The 16,224-nt window shown below is 40.3% G+C and overlaps 1 pseudogene; it reads left to right on the top strand.

Annotated features, from left to right (window-relative positions):
- LOC122446109 overlaps nt 1-13,718 on the top strand; it is a 31,666-nt pseudogene extending 17,948 nt beyond the window's left edge.
- Nucleotides 13,719-16,224: the final 2,506 nt, after the last annotated feature.

Here is a 16,224-nt window from a genome sequence, read left to right as displayed (position 1 = left end):
ACTTTTTAAGGAAATTTTGAAGGGTACAGAATTTAGATGGTTGGTTTGACCATCTGTATGTATTCTTTGGAGAAATATCTGTTTAGGTCTTCTGCCTGTTTTTCAACTGGGCTGTTTGTTTTTGTGTTGTTGAGTTGTATGAGCCGTTCGTATATTTTGAAAATTAAGCACTGGTTGATCACATCAATTGCAAATACTTTTCTCCCATTCTGTAGGTTGTCTTTTTGTTTTGTTTATGGTTTCCTTTGCTGTGCAAAAGCTTACTAGTTTGATTCAGTTCAGTTCAGTTCAGTCGCTCAGTCGAGGTCCTGTTTATTTTTGTTTTTATTTGTATTGTCTGGGAGACTGACCTAAGAAAACATTGGTATGATTTATGTACCAGACACATTTATTTAAGCATACGCCTGGATGCTGCAAGTGTTTAATCTCCAGGGTACAAAAATAATTGCTCAGACCCTTTGTGCATGGCCAGTAGTTACTTCAGCAGACGGACTGATTCCTAGAACTTCCTCTCTGCCTTTTGTGTGACATTACTCTAGAAATGCCATCCTCACAATACTGAGTGTCCAGATCTATGACAAGGTAAGTAATTTGTTTATTTAGGTTTTCTTTAATTGTTTTGTGTAATAATGATAGGCTGTGTACACATAACCACTGTATCTGCAAATCAAATTCAAGAAATGGAAACACTAATATTGTCTGATGAGAGGACTGCTTTTCTTACTGACTTGAGTAATTTTGAACTGAGAATCTGAAAGCTTGTGTGATGCCAGTGTTCCTGAGGGAAATTAATGTCAGATGAGTGTATACTCCTCGGTTCTGTGTCATTGCAACAAAGATTTGGAGTGACAGACATTAAAGCCCTCGGCATGTCACAGCTCTCGGGTCTTGGACAGACTGTGTCATAGCTCTCAAGTCTCGAACGGACCGTGTTATACCTCTTAGACAAATCAGTGTTACAGCTCCGTGTTACAGCTCTATTTTATTTAGATAGTAACAGGAATATCCATTCTCAAGGCGTGAGGGCCTGTTGACCCAAAGATGCGAGGAGAAGTGTGCCCCAGCGCGTGGGGGAGAGAGAGAGAGAGAGAGAGAGAGAGAGAGAGAGCCCTCCAGCCCTTTGGCTCCTCTTTTTATGTTTTTTCTCCCCATGGGCCTGCCCTATATAAATTGGGTTAGCCAGGAGTGTTGTTTGTTCTACCTGAGGTCCTCACTCTGGTCCTCAGACCTTCTTTTGTTCTATTTTTGTGGGCTTTTCTCTTCCTTATCTTTTAGCCACCGCCATTCTGGACCCCTTTTCCCTATTTTAACTACCTAACATTAACAAGAGCGCACACTCAGTGAGTTTAGTCTGTCTTAATTGTATTTATTATATAATAATAGACATGGCACTGGGGCCCTGGAGATTATAAATGCATCATAAAATTAATGCTAGTCTAGGGACATGTTTACAAAATATACTTTTTTGCATGTTAATGATCCCTTCTACTTAGTATTTAAAACTACCTGCTTGTTATGTAGTCTGTGTCACATCATAGCATCAATCCTAAAACAGCATTACTTGTCCTTTTCGATTGCTGTCTGTCTCCTTATTTATGAGAGACAGTCACTTAGTTTGTCAGCTTTGGCATTGCATTACTCCTTCCCTTCCCTTTTCCCCTTGGGCAGAGAAAGCCTCAACTTTCTGTTTTTATGATTGTAGTGTAACTTAAAGCTGTATATTCTTTTTATTCCTACGTTTGTTTCTTAGGTCAAGCTGCTAATTGCATTGCATGTGGAATACAACCACGATGGTCCTGTATTGTCTTTGTGAATCCATCCTCTTTATTATAATTTACATATAGTTCATTTCAGGTTGTGCTGCCGTATTAGCTTTGTACTATTTCAACTTCATCGTGAATATACAGACAGTATTGAGTTCATGTACATTTTTAACAAAGAAGAGAATTATGAAATCTTGATTCAGGCTTATAACATCTTTCATGTTATGGCCCTAATTTATCTATTTCTACTAATTAAGATTTGTTCATCTATAAATAAGAGAAAACCTATTAATAAATGCTTTAATGAATAGAGGCTATATTTATCTCATGTACAAAGAATCTTCTGTCAGTGTAAGAATAGTACAGTAGCCCTGAAACATCAGGGATTCAAATACCTTCCATTTTTATTTACTTATGCTGAGTATATAGAGCTCATGTGCATGCGTGCTAAGTCTCTTCAGTTGTGTTTGACTCTTTGTGACCCTTTGGACTGTAGCCTGCCAGGATCACTCATTATTAAAACTTCTTGTCCGAAAATGATGTTGGGGTATTCTAACAACTCCTTCAGATATTTGTTTTGGGTAGGAAGAAGGGCATAGAGGAAGCAATTCCAATAGCCTTCTGCTTGTATCTCACTGGTGAAAACCGTGTTGTTTGTTGTTGTTGTTTAGTCACTAAGTTGTGTCTGACTCTTTTGTGACCCCATGGGCGGTAGTCCGCCAGACTCCTCTGTCCATGAAATTTCCCAGGCAAGAATCCTGGAGCAGGTTGCCATTTCCTACTCCAGGGGATCTTCCCAACCAGGGGTCGAGCCCACGTCTCCTGCATTGGCAAGTGGATTCCTTACCACTGAGCCACCAGGGAAGCCCACTGCTTGGCTCACCTAAATGCAAAAGAGGCTGATGAATGGAACTTTTAGGCAAGTAAGGAATAAGTTAGGAGAAACTGATGTTTGAGTCAGCTGATCTATAATCTCTTGCTATATTCTACAGTAGATTTTTTTCTAAAATTGCACCTTGCAGTGTGTGTGTGTGTGTGTGTGTGTGTATGACTTCCCAGGTGGCACTAGTGGTAAAGAACCCATCTGCCAATACAGGAGATGTAAGAAACGTAGGTTCGATCCCTGGGTTGGGAAAAACCCCTGAAGCAGGGCACAGCAATCCGCTCCAGTATTCTTGCCTGGAAAATCCCATGGACAGAGGATCCTGGCGGGCTACAGTCCCTAGGGTCACAAAGAGTCAGACATGGCTGAAGCAACTTAGCACACACACAGACAGACAGACACATATAAAATAGGCTTAACTTTAAAATAATGTGAGTTATTTTGGATTACCTGTAATTCTGAAAAGTTAGTCTGTCAAATAATTGTATCAAATCATTCCTAGGAAAAGCACAATCAACAACTGGACTTTACATTTGGAAGCTTGACAGCTACTATATTTGATTTGTTTGGAGCTGGGATAGAGTCAATAAGCACTACCCTGGGATGTGGGCTCCTCCTGCTGCTGAAGCACCCAGAGGTCATAGGGATCATAATATGGTGGTCAGGGTGATTTCAGAAGAGATACTGGAAAGAAACTGGGAGTGCTTTCCGTCTTGTTACTCTTAGAGAATTACTTAAGTCTCTGTTTGAGCAGCTTAATGTTTTCAGATTTAATGAAGGGGTCTTTCATTAAATAATAAGAGAACATCTTTGCATAACCTGAGAGGTTGAAGACACGGTGTATAGCAGCTAAATAAACATAGCAGCATCTGGATTTCATGAGAGGTCATTTCATTTCATGGCCTGAGACTTCATATTGATTTTATTGTAGAAGGGCCACTTACACATCTGCTCGTTCTGAAAATGCCGTGTTCTAAAGCCAGAGGAGGGAAAATGGAACCTCTCCTTATTGAAGTCTGAGGGGAAATTCTAAAACTTAATGAGGTAGCTTGAGATAATATCCACATTCTGGGAATGATGAGTGAGTGAAAGTCGCTTAGTTGTGTCTGATACTTTGTGATCCTATGTACTGTAGCCCTCTAGACTCTTCTGTCCACGGAATTCTCCAGGCAAGAATACTGGAGTGGGTTGCCATTCCATTCTCCAAGGGATCTTCCTGACCCAGGAATTGAACCTCGGTCTCTTGCACTGCAGGCAAATTCTTTACTGTCTGAGACACCAGGGAGGCCCACATTCTGGGAAGTGCTCTAAGCATATAGAGTCACAAGAAATTGTACCTTTTAGGCTTAAGATGCCTATAAAGGTATTTTTTTTAAAGTCCAGAAGTCTGTTTCTATAAAAATGATGCTTGCCAAAATAAGAAGTTTGAGGGTCAAAAATTTTATATTTTACAAAGTACTTTTTTTTAAAAAAAATTTACCTTGTAAGAGTTTATGATTGTGCATGGTGGGTTAGAAAAGACATTATCTTGTCCTGTTTCACCATCCCATTAAAAACTTATTACAAATAAGACTAAGAGTTTTGAAGTTGAACAAGAAGAGGTCAGGAAATAGCCAGCAAAACTTCAGCATATTTCTGAAGCACAGAGAACATACTGAGGAGTAATAATGACCTCAGTAGGGAAGATGAAGTTGCATCCTAAATGTAGAAAGGAAAAGGTACCTAATCAAAGTTAATATGTATCCCTCAGTTTAGTTCAGTTCAGTTCAGTTGCTCAGTAGTGTCTGACTCTTTGTGACCCCATGAATCGCAGCAGGCCAGGCCTCCCTGTCCATCACCAACTCCCAGAGTCTACCCAAACCCATGTCCATCGAGTTGGTGATGCCATCGAGCCATCTCATCCTCTGTCTTCCCCTTCTCCCCCTGCCCCCAATCCTTCCCAGCACTAGGGTCTTTTCCAATGAGTCAACTCTTCACATGAGGTGGCCAAAGTATTGGAGTTTCAGCTTCAACATCAGTCCTTCCAATGAACACCCAGGATTGATCTCCATCAGGATGGACTGGTTGGATCTTCTTGCAGTCCAAGGGACTCTCAAGAGTCTTCTCCAACACCACAGTTCAAAAGCATCAATTCTTCGGCACTCAGCTTTCTTCACTGTCCAACTCTCGCATCCATACACGACTACTGGAAAAACCACAGACTTGACTAGATGGACCTTAGTTGGCAAAGTAATGTCTCTGCTTTTTAATATGCTTTCTAGGTTGGTCATAACTTTCCTTCCAAGGAGTAAGTGTCTTTTAATTTCATGGCTGCAGTCACCATCTGCAGTGATTTTGGAGCCCCCCAAAATAAAGTCTGACACTGTTTCCACTGTTTCCCCATCTATTTCCCATGAAGTGATGGGACCAGATGCCATGATCTTAGTTTCCTAAATGTTGAGCTTTAAGTCAACTTTTTCACTCTCCTCTTTCACTTTCATCAAGAGGCTTTTTAGTTCCTCTTCACTATCTGCCATAAGGGTGGCATCATCTGCATATCTGAGGCTATTGATATTTCTCCCGGAAATCTTGATTCCAGCTTGTGCTTCTTCCAGCCCAGCGTTTCTCATGATGTACTCCACATATAAGTTAAATAAGCAGGGTGACAATATACAGCCTTGAGGTACTCCTTTTCCTATTTGGAACCAGTCTGTTGTTTCATGTCCAGTTCTAACTGTTGCTTCCTGACCTGCATACAGGTTTCTTAAGAGGCAGGTCAGATGGTCTGGTATTCCCATCTTTTTCAGAATTTTCCACAGTTTATTGTGATTCACACAGTCAAAGGCTTTGGCATAGTCAATAAAGCAGAAATAGATGTTTTTCTGAAACTCTCTTGCTTTTTTGATGATCCAGCAGATGTTGGCAATTGGATCTCTGGTTCCTCTGCCTTTTCTAAAACCAGCTTGAACATCTGGAAGTTCACAGTTCACGTATTGCTGAAGCCTCGCTTCAGCACGTCTGAGGTCAGGGGCAGTGGCCGAGAGGAGCTACCCCACTTTCAAGGTCAGGAGGGGCGGCCATGAGGAGATACCCCTTGTCAGAGGTAAGGAGCAGCAGCTGCAGTTTGCTGGAGCAGCTGTAAAGAGATACCCCACTTCCAAGGTAAAAGAAACCCAAGTAAGACGGTAGGTGTTGTGAGAGGGCATCAGAGGGCAGACACACTGAAACCATAATCACAAAAATCTAGCCAATTTGATCACAGGACCACAGTCTTGTGTAACTCAATGAAATGAAGCCATGCCCCGTGTGGGGCCACCCAAGACAGACGGGTCATGGTGGAGAGGTCTGACAGAATGTGGTCCACTGGAGAAGGGAAGGCAAACCACTTCAGTATTCTTGCCTTGAGAATCCCATAAACAGTATGAAAAGGCAAAAAGATAGGACACTGAAAGATGAACTCCCCAGGTCAGTAGGTGCCCAATATGCTACTGGAGATCAGTGGAGAAATAACTCCAGAAAGAATGTCAGGAAGGAGCCAAAGCAAAAACAATACTCAGTTGTGAATATGACTGGTGATAGAAGCAAGGTCTGATGCTGTAAAAAGCAATAGGAACCTGGAATGTTAGGGCCATGAACCAAGGCAAATTGGAAGTGGTCCAACAGGAGATGGCAAAAGTGAACGTCGACATTCTAGGAATCATCGAACTAAGATGGACTGGAATGGGTGAATTTAACTCAGATATGTATCCCTATAACCCCATAAAGTTCAGTATTTAGAAGTACCAAGTGTCAAAGAGGGTAGAAGGAAAAAGAGACTGAAAAAAGTAGCTGTCTCTGCCTCGTCCCCTTGACAAATCCTTTTATCACGTAACATTTTCTCCAGTGGGATGAGAGAGGCTTTTTCTTCAGAGAAACTGAAACCAACAGACTCTATACTCAGGGACACTGGGCAGAAAAAGAGGAAAATAGTGAGGTGCACAGATGAGAGGCAAGGTTAGGGAAGAATCTACTTCTTGAATTCAGAGACTTTTAGTTCCTTTCTTGTAGTTCCCAAAATGCAGGGAGTTTCTGTTTGTCTTATTATGTATACTAATAAAGAGGTATATATAGATGTATCTTAAGCCTAGTTCACAGGAGAGTTGAATGTATCTATATTATAGCAGTTATCTCTATGTTTAGGTGAATTTCTGAACTATAACTGATGTTTATCATGTTGTTGGAGCACCTTCATAATACCTCACATGTCCTTCAATTTGTATGCAAATGTGGTGTGCACTTTTCTTTCTCCATCATTCTTACTTATCTGTTACCAGCTAAGGTCCAGGAAGAGATTGACCATGCACTTGGCAGACACCGGAGCCCCTGCATGGAGGACAGGAGCCACATGCCCTACATAGATGTTGTAGTCCATGAAATCCAGAGATGTGTTGATCTGGTCCCCACCAGTCTGCCCCATGTGGTGACCCGTGACATTAAATTCAGAAATTACCTCACCTTCAAGGTAAGATTGCTTGTGTGCTAGGTTGCTTCAGTCGTGTCTGACTCTGCGACTCCATGGGCTGTAGCTTGCCAGGTTCCTCTCTCCATGCGACTCTCTAGGCAAGAATGCTGGAATGGGTTGCCATTCCCTTCTCCAGGGGATCTTCCTGACCCAGGGATCGAACCCACATCTGCTATGTCTCCTGCATTTGCAGCCGGGTTCTTTACCATTAGCGCCACCTGGTAAGATTGGTTCCTCTTATACTGACCTCAGTAGTCTTGAAGTTCCCATTTATACAGTATGAGTGCAGTCCTCTATGAACACAAAAATCCTGTGTGTGGTGGCTTGATGGAAGATGTGTTTCTAGTTTAGTCTGTAAAGCTTTATAACAGGCTCTGGCAGCTGACAGTGCAAGTGTTCCAAGTTTGTTCTGCCTCTTTTGTATTGTTTGTCTCATCTTAGCTGTTTATTTTTCCAAATGTTATCAGTTTTTACTTGATATTTGTTAGTATGAATGTCAGTCAATTTACCAAAACACTCTGCTGGGATTTTTATCTGGGTGACATTAGATCAATTTGAAAAGACTTAACATCATGACACATCGAGTCTTTCAATTAATGGGCATGGTATATAGTCCTTGGTTTGGGGGGGCTTTCTTTAATTTTCTCAATAATATCTTTTTCAGTAAATTGGCTTGCAAAACTTTTTTGCAAGATGCTGAATACTGTTATAAGTTTTAAATAATGACTATCATTTTATTATCTGGAATACAGAAGTATAATTAATTTTATCATTTGGATGATCTTATATATAGCAGCATTGCTAAATTTAAAAAAAATTACTAATAATTAATTGCAGTTTCTATATACATTGTCATACTATCTGGGTAAATCTCTTTGTTTCATCCTTCATCATTTCTGATCTCTTGCAGGGTGAATATTAACATAAACTATTAAGCATGATGTTTTATATACATTTTGTTAGAATTTTAAAGTCAGTTTCAGTTCAGTTCAGTTCAGTCACTCAGTCATGTCTGACTCTTTGCGACCCCAGGGACTGTAGCACACCAGGCCTCCCTCTCCCTCATCATCTCTCAGAGCTTGCTCAAACTCATGTCCATTGAGTCAGTGATGCCATCCAACCATCTCATCCTCTGTCGTTCCCTTCTCCTCCTGCCCTCAATCCTTCCCAGCACAGGTTTTTTTCCAGTGAGTTGGCTCTTTGCATCAGATGGCCAAAGTATTGGAGCTTCAGCTTCAGCATTAGTCCTTCTAATGAAAATTCAGGATTGATTTCCTTTAGGATTGACTGGTTTGATCTCCTTGCATCCCAAAGGACCCTCAAGAGTCTTCTCCAATACCACAATTCAAAAGCATCAATTCTTTGGTGTTCAGCCTTCTTTCAGGTCCAGCTTTCACATTCATATATGACTACCAGAAAAACCATAGCTTTAACTAGATGGATTTTTGTTGGCAAAGTAATGTCTCTGCTTTTTAATATGCTGTCTAGGTTGGACATAGCCTTTCTTCCAAGAAGCAAGGGTCTTTTAATTTTGTGGCAGCAGTCACTATCTGCAGTGATTTTGGAGCCCAAGAAAATAAAGTCTGTCACTTATTTCCATTGTTTCCCCATCTGTTTGCCATGAAGTAATGGGACAAGATGCCATTCATGATCTCTGTGTTTTGAATGTTGAGTTTTAAACCAGCTTTTTCACTCTCCTCTTTCACTGTCATCAAGAGGCTCTTTAGTTCCTCCTTGCTTTCTGCCGTAAGGGTGGTGTCATCTGCACATCTGAGGTTATTGATATTTCTCCCAGCAATCTTGATTCCAGCTTGTGCTTCCATCCATCATGGCATTTCACATGATGTACTCTGCAAATAAGTAGGGTGACAATGTAAATATACAGCCTTGACATATTCCTTTCCCAATTTGGAATCAGTCTATTGTTCCTTGTCCGGTTTTAACTGTTGCTTCTTGACCTTCATAGAGTTCTCAGGAGGCAGGTAAGGTGGTCTGCTATTCCCATCTCTTTAAGAATTTTCCACAGTTTGTTGTGATCCACACAGTCAAAGGCTTTTAGGGTAGTCAATGAAGCAGAAGTAGATGTTTTTCTGGAATTCTCTTGCTTTTTCTATGATCCAATGGATGTTGGCAATTTGATCTCTGGTTCCCCTGTCTTTTCTAAATCCAGCTTGAGTATCTGGAGGTTCTTGGTTCACATACTGTTGAAGCCTGGCTTTGAGAATTTTAAGCATTAGTTTGCTAGCATGTGAAATGAGTGCAATTGTGCCATAGTTTGAACATTCTTTGGCATTGCCCTTCTTTGGGATTGGAATGAAAACTGACCTTTTCCAGTCCTGTGGACTACAACCATCAACAGGAGAATGTTGGATTCCACCAAAAAAAAAAAAAAAAAGATATCCCATATCCACGGGTAAAGGAGAAGCCTCAACAAGATGGCAGGAGGGGATCAATTGCATTTAAAATCAAATCTTAGACCCATCAGAGATGCTCAGAGGGCACAAACAAAACCTTGTGTGCGCAGGACTGAGGGCAAGGAGCAGTGACCCCCCACAGGAGACTGATCCAGACCTGCCTTTGAGTGTTTGAGTGTCTCCTGCAGAGGCATGGGTCAGCAGTCACCTGCTGTGGGGACAAGGGCTCTGGCGGCAGCAGACCTGGGAGGCACGGCATGTGGCATTAGTCCTCTTGGAAGAGGTCACCATTGGCCCACCATAGAGCCACTGAGCAGATGACACACAAACTGCAGAACAATTATAGCAAAGAAGTTCTTACACTGTTGCAAAAGTTCTAGGGCCCACAATGGATTTCCCAACCTGGGCATCTGGCAGAAGGACTGAGAACCCCCAGGGAAACAACAAAACCTTCTGTGCACCAGGACCCAGGAGAAAGGAGCAATGACCCCACAAGAGACTGAGCCAGACTTGCCTGTGATTGTCCTGGAGTCTCCCGTGGAGGCTTGGGTTGACAGTTGCCTGCCGTGGGGTCAGGGCCACTGACTACCACAGTCCTGGGAGCTGCAATATGTTGGCATAAATAAGTCTTTTTGAAGGCCAAACTACAGGGAGGGAACACAGACCTACCCCATCAGCAGAAAATTGGATTAAAGATTTACTGAGCATTTACTGAGATTTACTTGCCCACCAGAGTTAGACCCAGTTTTACAAAGCCATCCTTTCCATCAGGAAACTTCCACAAGCCTCTTATCTTCATCCATCAGAAGGCAGATGGAATGGAAACCACAATCACAGAAAACTAACCATACTGACCACATGGATCACAACTTTGTCTGACTCAATGAAACCTTGAGCCATATTAGGAATAAAAGAGAGTTTTATTTGAGCCAAATTTAGGGCTCAGGTTGTGAGACAGCCTCTCAGATCACTCTGAAGAGCTGCTGTGGAGAAACATGATTTTCAGCACAGTTTTATACTTTGTCAGAACAAAGTTCATCAAGCAAGTCAGGGAAACATTCCTTCAAGTCCCCCCACCCCCCCCCCTCCAAAAGATCAGCAGGTATACAGAGTCAGTATGACTTTGATGCCTGGGAAGGGAGTCTTTCCAGCTTTGATGTCCTAAGAACATTTAATCTGTATTTTTAACATTCTTTATTTCTGGTCAGTCAACCCTTTTAAAAAATGATTAAACAGATGGGCAATGTATGTCTGATAGGCTACAAAGAGGCTGCTTTACTTAATGTAAAATTCAAGTTAAATGAAGTATAAGCCAGAATGACTTCCCCATTCCTCAGTATGTAAAAATTTCTTCCATTAATATCAGTTTATCTATCTATCCACCTATCCATCAACACCTCACTACTTTAGTGTGTATGTCTCATTAACAATGATTTTTATAAAGAGAACAATAATATTCACACTCAAGAGTTACCATGAGTACAATCATATTATCTTATGTACTGCCTATACTTAAAAATTCCTGACTTGCCTAGAATATACTTTATAACTTTCCTTTTTCTTTGCAATTTAGTATGTAGCTTAGGGGCAAGCATATAATTTGGTTTAGTTTCCTGTTATCAGTTTCCTTTGCTCTGTATTTCTTTCAACATTTAACTTTGTGAAGAATTCAATTTAGTAGTCTTGTAAAATATTCTGCAGGCAATTGTTTTCTAGAAATTAGATTTCAGTTATTATTTGGTTAGACAGCTATGTAGGTGCATTTGTGTGTTCCACTGAAATTCATTTGGGAGGTGGGGATACATAATGTCACCCCATTATTGGTATGGGTTGTTCTTCATATAATAAAGTAGTATCTGCCAGATTTCTCTATGGGAGAGTTTCTTTTTTTTTACATTTAATTAATGAAAATCTATGGTGTAGTACTTCAGGGCTTTGTAAATATCAAACTTCTTAACCATTCACTCTACAGTTTTAGCATTTATGGATGACACTTGCTTGAATTAATGATCCTATGCTGAATTGTTATAAAATGATTTTTCTAATTTTATCTTTGTTTCCGTTTCTATGCTGAGATTAATCTGTAATGAAATCTACCCTATACTTTCAAATAAGATAATCTGCATGAAAATGATTAACACTAATAGTTGCTCTAGTACTTATTATTATCATAGAAGAGGTTATTTTTGACTAGATCAGCTATCTGTTTACAAAAGTACTATGGACAGATAACTCCAAACACTTCAAGTTCCAACAGTGATTTCCATTTCAAACCATTGTCCACGTGTGAGAAGAGTAGAAACTGTGACAAAGCAGCTGTGGGGGACGGACACCAGTGTCCAAATGTGATGATAAGCAGAATGGATTCACCCTAGGGCCCATGTACTCACTGTTTCAAATGCTTTTGACATTTACTTGCAACATCACTGCCACTCTGTTGGGCCTTTAATGGACTGGAACCTAGTGGTCCAGAGTTGATGATGAGAAAGTGAAAGAAGGAAAGAGGCTAATATTCCCTGGGTTATGCAGCTGGCTTTCGCGCTCCAGGGAATCAGCCAGAAATAGAGAGATGGAAGGAAGGAAGGAAGGGAGGGAGGAAGGGAAGAAGGGAGGAAAGGAGGAAGGGAGGAAGGGAGGAAGGGAGGAAGGGAGGAAAGATATGGGGACCAAAGCTCTGATGGAGCAAAGGTGTTTTAATCAACATGGCATGGGCATATATACTGTCTTACAAGGTAGTTATTCTCAGCAAAGATAAAGATTAAAATTCCAGATTTTCAAAGCACAAGGCGATCCCTATTAAAGAGAGAAGAGGGTACTTATGACCATACTGAGAAACTAACAAAGGAAATGCCTGGATTCCTCAGCCCTGGGAAAGGGAAAGGCGTGCCTCTCCTCTTAATTCCTGAATATTCAGGAATTAATAAAGGCCAGAGGATTCCTGACACCACTCATCTTTAATTTATTTTTGTTTATTGCTTGCTCTGTCTGCTGCTGTCTTGCTCAAAATGCCACAGCCCTTCTTTAGGCCTAGGATTCCTCATCTATAAACCATAAAATTGGACTAAATGGTTTGCAACATTTGTCCAGCTACAGGACTTCTGTGTAGTTCAGTTTATGTTCATCTGTTCTTTCAAGGGCACAGATGTATTAACATTGCTGACTTCTGTGCTACATGATGACAAAGAATTCCCCAACCCAGAGATATCTGACCCTGGCCACTTCCTGGATGAGAGTGGCAACTATAAGAAGAGTGAGTACTTCATGGCTTTCTCAGCAGGTAACACAAGTTTATTTTCTTCATCACTTCAGAGAGCAGGATACCTTTTGGGTATCAGTTGGAACTTTCATCCCCACAGTAAGGGTGGTGAAAGTGCTTTTTTGTCCATGATGAGGGGCAGCGATCACAGTGCCCATACACTTTCCCTCCCCTCAATACATCATCACTGTTGGGCTAGATTACTGGAGCTTGGAGAGGTGACCCAGTTCTTTCAAATTCAGAAATAAAGTTTGAGCTACATTCTGAAAATGTAAGAAATGCATCTTAGACAAAAGAAACTCTGTTATAAATCTTTGAAACTTCAAGGTTGATGAAGAGTAAATATACTTAGAACAGAGAACAGAGGCTGTGGAGAATGGAAAGAAACATGTTGGACCATCAGATTAGGAACAGAAAATAGAATGAATATATGTGTTTCTAGAAAAAGATTGAACTTGAAAATATCAAATTGCAGCTATAGTATGAGAATACTTAATGAAGTATGTGGTATAGTGCTGATGCTCAGTAAATGTTTGTTGAAAGAAGGATACCTGTTAAGATAAGATTTAAGTGGATAGCATGTATGTCTACCCTTTGTCCATCTGTCTATCCAGCCATTCTGCCTTCCTTCCATTCACTGAAACATTCATCAAATGCATAGTCTCTTTCTGACAGCCAGAAACACAATGTTCTGTACATGTACAAGGAGTGTATGTGCTCTCTGTGTTTCTTGTTTCCAGGGAAATGGATTTGTGTGGGAGAGGGCCTGGCCTGCATGGAGCTGTTTTTATTCCTGACCACAATTTTACAAAAATTTGCCTTGAAATTTGTGGTTGACCCAAAGGACATTGACACAACCCCAGCTGCCAGTGGGTTAGTTTCTGTGCCGCCTTCTTATGAGCTCTGCTTCATTCCTGTGTGAGGAATGTTAGATCATCAGGCTTCAACTGCCTCTCATCGGGGCATCACTCACCTCTTTCCCTTCAGTTTTCCTGAGAATTCCTTCTCTGACCTCTCATCTCATTGTGCTGTTTCACTGCAGAAATGTATCTGCTATTCTCCATATTCTATAACAGTTGTATTGGCCATCACATATGCTAATACTTGTCTATTATTGAGTATTATTATGTAATCAGTACAAAATATAACAAGATGGTTAGTGTATACCAATGGAGAGCCTTCTCTTGTGCATGTTCAAAATAAAAGGCATAATTTGATGAGTCAGTTCTCAGATTCTCCCTCTTTTGTGCATAGTGCACTTACAAAATGGAAGAAAAGGTGCAAAAAGGTCGTGATGTTTCTCCTAATTATATGCCAGTACATTTGGCATTCCAAAGGATAACAGCTTTGGGGGGTACTTAAATGAGGAACTCGCTTTATCTTGCTTGTCTTGGAACATTGACAGGACCCAGTATATTCTTGAAACCTGGTGAAAGCTAGAACAGAAAAGCAGGCTGCACTAGCATGCAAGTTTGAGACCTTCAGAATCTTTGACTGAGCTGGTTGGTGAGGTTCTTCACCTACATGAGACTGGTTACTGTAGATTGGGAGAACTGACTGTTGGTGTAATGTGCAAACACCAATGCAGAGTGTCAAGAAAAATGAAGAAGCAGAAGATACATGATTTAACAAAAATATATTTCAGAATAACAGCCACAAAAATCATTACTGGTTTCAGGAGAACAATAAAGAAATGAAGCAGAAATTTCAACAAAAGAAAATTTAAAGGTACCAAACAGAAGTCAGATAATTAAAGAATGTAATAATTGAAACTAAGACATCATTAGAGGGTTCACAGCAGACTGGATCAAGGAGAAGTGATCAGTGAACTGAAATATATATATTACCGGAGATTATTCAGTCAATCAAGGGAGTGAAAGAAAGACTAGGAAAAAGAAAAGAAAGATTAAGAGATTTATGGAACACCATGAAATGGACCAATATAATAATATAGGAGTCTAGGAGGAGAAGAGAGAAAGAGAAAGGACTAAAAAGCTTATTGAAAGTAACAATGTCAGAAAATCTTCCAAATCTGGGGAAGAAGTGGACATAAAAATCCTGGGTGTATAAAGAACCTCAGATTTAAAAATTCAAAGAAATCCATGCTGAGACACACAATAATTAAATTGTCAAAAATCAATGACCATGACAGTGATAGCAGCCATAGATAATAGCTTTTCGTATACAAAGGACCCCACAAAACTGTCAGTAAATTTTAGAGCAGAAACTGACAGGAGAGAAAATAGAACATATCCTCAGAATTCTGAAAGAAAAAATAAAATCTTAGATATGAGGACACTCACAGGCTGAAAGTAATGGATAGAAATGACTTCCCTGATGGTTCAGCAGTAAAGAAACCACCTGCAGTGCAGGAGACTTGGTTCAGCCCCTGGACTGGGAAGATCCCTTGGAAGAAGAAATATTCTTGCCTGGAAAATCTGATGGACAGAGGAGCCTGGTGGACTGCAGTCCACAGGGTTGCAAAGGGTTGGACATGACTTGGAGACTACACCACCACAACCACATAGTTGAATTTGCAGCATTGTGTTACTTTCTGCTGTAAAGCAAAGTGATTCAGTTATGCATATGTATAGGTTCTTTTTCATATTCTTTTCCATCATGGTTTATCACAGGATATTGCATATAGTCCCCTGTGCTATACAGTAAGACCTTGTTTATCCATCCTATGTTTAATAGTTTGCATCTGCTAGTCTCAAACTCCCAACCCATCCCTCTCCTACCTTTCTTCCCCTTGGCAACCACAAGTCTGTTTTCTATGTCTGTGAGTCTGTTTTGTAAATAAGTTCATTTGTGTAATATTTTAAATTCCACATATAAATGATATCATACAGTATTTGTCCTTCTCTTTCTGACTTACTTTGCTTAGTATGATCACTTTTAGGTCCATCTATGTAGCTGCAACTGTCACCTGTTGCTGAGAAGAGGCAAAGAGGGAAATAGATCACATGCAATGCTTATATTAGAAAAGAAAAAAAAAATGGATGTATCTTTATCTAGACTAAGAAAAAAGTAAGACTCAAATAAATAAAATCATAAAGAGAAACCTGTACAACATTACCATGGAATAAAAGGATCATAAGAGATTATTATGACCAATTATATGCCACTGAAGAAAGTCAGAAAAGACATACAGTGAGTAGAGATTGAATCAGTAATCAATAGCCTCTGGACAAAGAAAAGCTGGGGACCACTTAGTTTCATTGGTGAATTTTAAATACTTAAATGTAGAAGAATTAATGTTAATCCTTTTCAAACTCTTTCAAAATGTGAGAGGAGGGAACACTTCAAAATTCATGTTTTTTTGAGGCCAGAAATTCTGTGGTACCCAAGTCCGGCAAAGATGCTGCCCAGTAAAGAAAACTACAGGTTAGTTAGTATTCCTTATGATGATGGATGTGACTATCTTT

This window comes from Cervus canadensis, chromosome 8 (assembly GCF_019320065.1).
Source record: "Cervus canadensis isolate Bull #8, Minnesota chromosome 8, ASM1932006v1, whole genome shotgun sequence".
Classification (NCBI taxonomy): domain Eukaryota; kingdom Metazoa; phylum Chordata; class Mammalia; order Artiodactyla; family Cervidae; genus Cervus; species Cervus canadensis.
Note: the sequence above shows the minus strand (reverse complement) of the source record. Positions and strands in the feature narration are given on the sequence as shown.